Genomic DNA, 7,612 nt, shown 5'->3' with positions numbered 1-7,612 from the left:
GATGAACTAATCCAGCAGCTCAGATGAACCTGCGCCGGAGCGGGTTCACGTTTTTCGATGTGTTGCTATGGTGATTTAGACAAACCTGCTTTGGGGAACCGAAAAGCCTGATCTACGTCATCTCATCCTGAAAATGATCCGGCTAACTCAGTTAGCCACGTACGAGGAACAGGGCCCAGGTTCATATGGATTTGAGAGGGCATCAATAAACAAGGTTTCATTCAAATCAAAAATTTAACAATTTTGTATAAATTATACAGACCATTCAATTGTGTGAGTATCTATGATGCCCGCTAACACACATGCTCAATACTCACACACATATTCACGTGAAGCTCAAGAGGTGTTTGCCCTAATGCGTGGCGATAGCATGAGTGGGAGGGAAGAACCCTTCGTGTGTGTGTGTGTTTGTCCGTTCTGATAATTCACAGCTGCCTGCTCAGTGCTGAGCTAAGATAACATAGATGACTTCACAGTGAAATCCCCCACAAATCCATCTGCTTCTGTGTGTGTGTGTGTGTGTGTGTGTGTGTAGGTGCATGCACACACACACAGCATAGCATGTCCTACTCCATTCACATAATGTAATCCTTTCAAATCTCCCAAACTTTTCTTATTTTTAATATCTTAGTATGTTCTCCTCCGTGCGGAGAGAAAAAAGATATCATATCATATATTAATATACTATCCTTAAACTCAATTCATTTGATGCCACCATAACATATATAGAAGATATAGAACAGTGTCTGGGGGAAACTTAAGCCGATTTCCCTGGTATCCAGCCACCCTTGCATTTTGCCTCATTAGTCAAAGTCATTTTTTTGCAGGACATCTCAGCGAAATCAGGTCAAATATTTGTAAATGAGGCGGATTTTCAAATAGTTATCCAACTGTACTGTTACTATACGGCATTATGTCATCAGTGTATGAATGGGTGAATGACGAGATTTAGCACTAAAGCGATTTGAGTGGTTCTCACAGTCCATCTGCAGTCCATTTGCCATTCATGAATCTTATTACCTCAACACCAACTACTGTCCTCTATATTCATTAGACTGTCAATCACCGTTTATGACCCCCTAATACCAAATGATATCTCTTTTTCAAAGGTCCCTAAGCCTCATTTACTATCTTAAAGACCATCCTATATACTACAGGGATCATTTAGAAATACTGTCTTTCATTTCTTAACCACATTCCAACTCCATTCCTGAAGCAATTAGCATCCACAAAACTATTTATTAACCAATTTACCGACCACAGCACCACTCAAATTAACAATTTTCAATACCATTGTGCGTGTCTATGATATAAACCATGCATCCCTCAGGCACTAGTTTCTACTCCCCGCAGCTTTTACTGTCGCTACCAATGCAAGACCGTTTACTATCCACAACCCCAGAGTCTGCTTTTATTATCCACAGCCATACCAATGGCATACTATTTATAAATCTCAACAGCAAAGTTCTGACAACAAGCCCAATGTAAACAGCATTTGCTTTTCTTCCCATGCAACATCATTTACTAGTCCTTAAATTAAAAAACACCATTTAAAAGGCAAACTGGCACAAACCAATTGCCAATCCTCAGAATTTAATACGCACAACTCCATTTACTTTAAATTTTGCCCTTTGCCCCAGCTATCAAAGTAACACCATTCAGTAGTATAAAACAATCAGTATCGCGAAATGGACTGTACTTGTATAGCGCTTTTCTAGTCTTCTGACCACTCATAGCACTTTAACACTACATGACATCATTCACCCATTCATACACTGATGACAGGAGAACCACACACAGTGACACCTGCCCATCAGTAACTACCATTCACACACTGTAGTCAAAGCTACAGGAGCAATGTTGGGTTAAGTTTCTTGCCCAAGGACACAACGACATGCGGGTTAGCAGAGCCTGGGATCGAACCGACAACCCTCTGATTGGAGGACGACCGTGCTCCCCCACTCACCCACAGTCGCCCCCAAATATAAAATATTCCACATATTACTCTTTAACACTACCACCATTTAGCAAGCCTGTCAAACATCTTTTTTTCTCTCGCTATCTATGTCGATCGGTTTTCTGGTATATTCAGCTCTTTTCCTCTGTCTGATATCCCTCCGATGGTTATTTATTACCCACCAGCCCCGGCTTTAGCAAGGCACGGCAAGTCTGGTCACTGTGTCCTCAGGCAAACTCTCTGTGTGGGTACACGTTACCCCCTCTTTCTCCCTCTATCCATGCCCCCCTCTCCCTCTCCCTCTCTCTCTGCTCGGTTGATTCCGCTGTCTGACACCTTGTCTGTCTCATTGCTCCCTCTGTCTTACCTTCCGTCTGTGTTTTTTTACCAGCCGCTTTCCTTTTTCTGCTGTTTTTTTCCTCTGTCTGTGTCCCTGTTTATACAGAGACACGCACACGCTGCTCAAACCAGAGGCAGAGGACTCTCTCTAGACATCTCTGTGTCTGGTGACATCCAGACGACATTGGACTGTGAGTGTGTTGGTTTTTTGTGCTTGTGCAAGTGTGTTAAGATGTTTGTTATTCCTCCACTTGTTTGCATGTGTCTTTATTGGACAGACGGACATATAGCTGGATACTGAGACAATAGACAGTAGGATCTTTGCACAGATGCATGTTTCTACTCCAGCAGAAACATAAAGGATGTTTTGAAGAAATTAAATGATGGAGAAATAAAAGAAGGAAAGCAGCAGTGGAGTGAGGTTGAGGTATGGAGGTAGGACAGTGAGATGGGATGCTAGAGACTTTTTGGAAGTGGGGATGAAGTAAATGCAGAGGTGTAGGTAGAAGGATTGGAAAATGAGGGAACGAGGGGGATAGAGATTTCAGAGGGAATTAGAGATTAAATCATGACGGCATGTTTGTCACTTTCCCCTAAAGGTATAGTGTGTATGCGCATGTAAATGTGCGTGTGTGTGTATGTGTGTTCGTGCAAATACAGCCACTTACAGCTGTGGAGCTTAATTAGCCTTCAACAGCCCACTAATTAGCTTGTTTTAAACTACAAGACCATAGGATTTTCTGTTTTCCACTGTGAGTGGGCTACTGGGCGAGCATAGCTGGAGTAACTTCATAAAATCACATTTGGTGCTGATATGATGGTTTGAGCATTGATGAGAAGATGAGTAAAGCTACAATATTCTGCCCGAAGAGGATAACTTTAGAACAACAGATTACATTATAGAGTCTAACATATTAATAGGGGTATCTGTGGCTCAGTGGAAGAGCAGTCAGAGGATTGGCACTCCCTGTCTCTGGCTGTCCATATCCATGTCCATGGCAATAGCATGGAAACAACCTAAACTGTGAGTGATGACATAGTGTTGACATTGCTTTAAGTGGTCAAAAGACTAGAAAAGTCTATTTATCATAACACATCCTCGGTCAGTAATTTGGGGTTCTACTAGAACATCGTTAAATGTGATAATAATTTATGAGGACGTTTACTAAAAGTGGTTATCAAAGGAATACAATACATTATCAACAAAGCATTTTGTTATTACTAACATGAGGCTAAAAGAAGTAAACAAATAATCTTCTGGAAAAGTTCTTCCTTGAATTAACAATTTCAAACATTCCCTAGTTTTCTTAATAGGTTATTTGACTAATCAGACATAGTTTGGGTGGTTTGGAGTGGGGTGGTTTGAGGAAGTTCAATTGGATTCATTTATAGCCCAAAATAATCAAGTTTCCCTCAGAGGGCTTTATAATCTTTACACATAGTCAGTGTATTACCCAGAGGCGTTTGGTACTGCCCAAGTTTTGAGAAACAGACCAGCATGATCAGCCGTTTGGTGAACCTGCCTTGCACCATCCCATTTCCAGTCTCCAGTGGGTGGCAGTGCTGAGGCCACCAGGTGAGTAAGTTGCAGGTTCACTGTTGTTTGATTGTATTTTTTCTTTATTTATATTTATGTATTTTTTACACAAAACTACACACATTTGCTCATCTTCAAGGCAGAATTCCACCAGGTGCAACATGTTGAACTAGCGACTCTTCCTGCTGTCCTCGTGCACTTTTCTGTGCTCTCAACTCTCCATCATTTGACGGGCTGTGTTTCAAGTGCCAACAATCTCCAAACATTCAGCCAGGATTTCCACACCAGTCTTTTAGTGCAGCAGTGGTGGAACTCAGACTGTGTGCCGCGGAGGGTAACTTAACCTACATGTTGAGATGGCAGTAGCCTAGCAGCGAGCTTAGCCTACCAGCTACCTTAACGTTGCAGTGCATGAAGTTGTCCTTTTGCCACCAATCCCCCATTCTGTTTGACACATGGAGGAATTCTTCTCCACAGTTCTGCGCTGTATTTCACACCTCCGTTTGTTTTACTTGCAAAAATGCAAAAAGCATCTCCAACTACCGTCTGGGTGTCTTTGATCTAACTGACTGCAGCACGGGGCAAAATTCACAGTCCTCATTGGGCATGGAGTTAGTTTTTTTCCGCTTTTTTCCATGCTCATCTTAAACGTATGGCTACCTCCCCCTAAGCAGATATTGGTCTGCTGCTTAGACAAAGCAGCAACACTAAACCCACATATCTGCGATTAATCGCACAAATGTCTTTTTGGCAGGATTAAAAATTGTATTAGTTGCCAAGCGCAAACAAATGTTTTATTCCTGGTTTAGAGATGTTTGTAGTGGAAAACATACCTGCCAAGGGCACTGTCACTCAATCCTCCGTTTGATGATGCCGGTCCAGATATAAGAAACAATATGACATTCAAGTCAACCAGAGGTCCTAATCAAATGCTGATTATATGAATACACAATTTGACTATCTATAACACCACACTGGATGCCCTCTAGTGACTCAGCTAGACACTAGAAGTTGTTCAACAGCAATCTGTAAATCCAGTCTACCCATTACGTGTTACATATGTTACATATTCCCGGACACAGAATATGACAATAAGTAGTAGCAGCATGGGTGAGAAAACTGTTGATGATTCTTGGAGATTCACTTCTCAATGACAGCACATCACTGTTACTGCTGCTTCATCTTTGATCAGTCCTTCCAGGAATCTTCTTTCACAATTATTAACACAAGTTTAACCAATCTTTACAAAATCTTTAAAGGCATGCTTTTCTTTACTCTTTCTGACCCACAACAATACAAGCACAAACCTCGACCTCAACAAACCAACTTCATTACAAATATATAAACAGCTCGAGGACTTTATTTAAGTAATTTTCTCAGAACGGATAGCTGTTTATCTGACCACCACAGATCTAAGAAAACAGCCCTGTTCCAGCAGACTACTTGATGATTTAGGACCATAAACCAATTGCTATTTATCAATGATCTTAATGTGATATTTCAGAAAAATTCATTATATACTCAGAGATTGATTGCTGTGAACATTTTGGGGGGATTTTTAGTCACAAGCCATTTCCTCAGTTCTTCGGTGTGTGTACACTGTGCTCCTAGTCTCAAAGCCTCATTAGGTGAACATATGGAGGGATCTGGAGCGGTGATGTGGAGCAAAAACGAGCCTGACTCAGCACTCCTGACACTCAATTACAGCTGGAGTTTATTTCTTTTCTATACTTCTTAATATAATGGTTTATGGCAAAATGCACTAAAATCCACCTGACTTGCCATATCTGAGATATTTTTAACGGCCTGCAGATGATTTTATGTTTTCTTTACAATAGAAATTGGATGGGCTTAATTCATTTTTACTCATTTTCTTCCAAAGAAGAAACCCTGGTATCCCCACAGCGAAAACAACCTAGGTAGTTTGGTACTTTCCTCACAGTTATATTAACAGCACATTTAATGTCCCTTTCCAGTCATTTAGAATGGAATTGATTCATTTTATTTACTGTTATTGTGTCTTTTTTAGGTCATTTTGCATATCTTTATTTTTTGTTTTTGCGTCTCTTTGTGTTTAACCTTTACGGGGGACCAAGAGCAGCTGGTCACCATCAATGTAAACTTTCATAATTTGATAACCCACTTCCACTCCCCACTTAGTATTCTGTGATGGCACTTAATGGTACATCTTAAAGCAACTTTTATTATAACACCACTGTATATGTCACTATCCAGCCCATTCACAACCATTCATACACTAATGGCAGGGGCTACCATGCAATGTGCCTCCCATAGACTGTGTAGAACAAGTGTCTAATACCTGTTATTGCGCTGTCACTACTATAATTTACTAAATAGACATCATGCTCTATTGAGAAATAACTCAACCAAAAGAGTCAGACCATAAACTTATGCTTACAATGTTTACTGAAGTAATAAATCAAGCGAGTCATTTTCTCATAGACGTCTATATAATAACCAGAAGATGGCCCCTCGCTGGTCAGTAGAGATGATGCAGATGAAGCACTTGAAATAACTATAACAGCAGCTTAAAAACTCAACAGTATCCTCAAGCTGTGGTGACGGCGGAGCGACAAAGTATGCTTCCGACGGAATATTTAGTTTTTCTCTTTTGCATATTTTTATGAGCGATCTGATTGCAGCTCGTAAAAAACACTAGATATATCCACCAAAATGACTAAGTCATTGTTAAATTTAATTTAATAATCATAAATGCATGTTAACAGCTTAGTGTTCAGTGACATTTAACATGAGTGACAAAGCGGGCCCCTCCTCCTTGAGCCCCAAAACAAGATAATGTTATGGTTTATAAAATGTCGATATTTGTGTTTTTGAATTATTAAATGTCCCCAATAATATTTGTAAAATATGATATCTGCGCAAAGTATATGCTTTTCCTGTCCCTGCCTGTAATCTGCGCGTTCTAGCTGCCGCTTGGAGCAATCTCAAGAATGCCTGCAGAAGGCGTGTCAAAGAAGCACTTTAGCCAATTGCTGGTTAAATAAAAAAATGTTGACATATAATTTAGCCAATCAGCGTCCTTATCAGACTCACCAGGAGTCTATGCCTTGTTACTCTTTTCTGCCCTTTGGTTGCTTTATTCGTAGCAGCAGCAGCAGCAGCACATGTACATTAGAGGTGAAACGGAACAATTCATTTGCCGACATGCATTTGCATGTAAAATACTTTCTCTCTCATCACGTCACTCACGGAGAAAGTGCAGCAGCGCGCCGCATCCCGGGAACATGTGCGTTTCTGAATTCAGCCGGCTCAGTGGCTCGCAGCGCCTCTCTCAGTTCCCACTGACGGGGTTGATATTTGAAAGAAGGGGGCATACCCCTCCCTCTCTTTGCTCTTTATGGTTTGCCCCCATTGTTCTCCTGCCTTCACACACACGCGCGCGCGCGCACACAAAATCACACTTGGGTACAAAACAATGGCTGGATCGTGAATGGAGCGGCCACCATAGGGGAGAGTTGTAAGCTGTTGGCGCGCAGACTCTCTCTCTCTCTCCAGCTCATTTCTTTCTCATTCATTTGTATTTATTTGTATATCTGAAAAGCTCGCGCGTTCTGTTCACAGCGGCTTTAGCGCCCAAATGAACCCCCGAGAAGATCATTTTCTCTAAACCCTCTTAACTGGGGGATGAAATTTAGGGCGGTGGGGGGTGGGGCTGATGAGGGGCGGGGCTGGTGGTGGTCTTCATAGTTGCTATGGGCAACCATAGGGGACGAAGAGGGGTAGAAGGCGTCCTGCGT

This window comes from Gasterosteus aculeatus, chromosome 1 (genome assembly GCF_964276395.1).
Source record: "Gasterosteus aculeatus chromosome 1, fGasAcu3.hap1.1, whole genome shotgun sequence".
Lineage (NCBI taxonomy): Eukaryota > Metazoa > Chordata > Actinopteri > Perciformes > Gasterosteidae > Gasterosteus > Gasterosteus aculeatus.
This window is presented reverse-complemented; position numbering follows the sequence as displayed.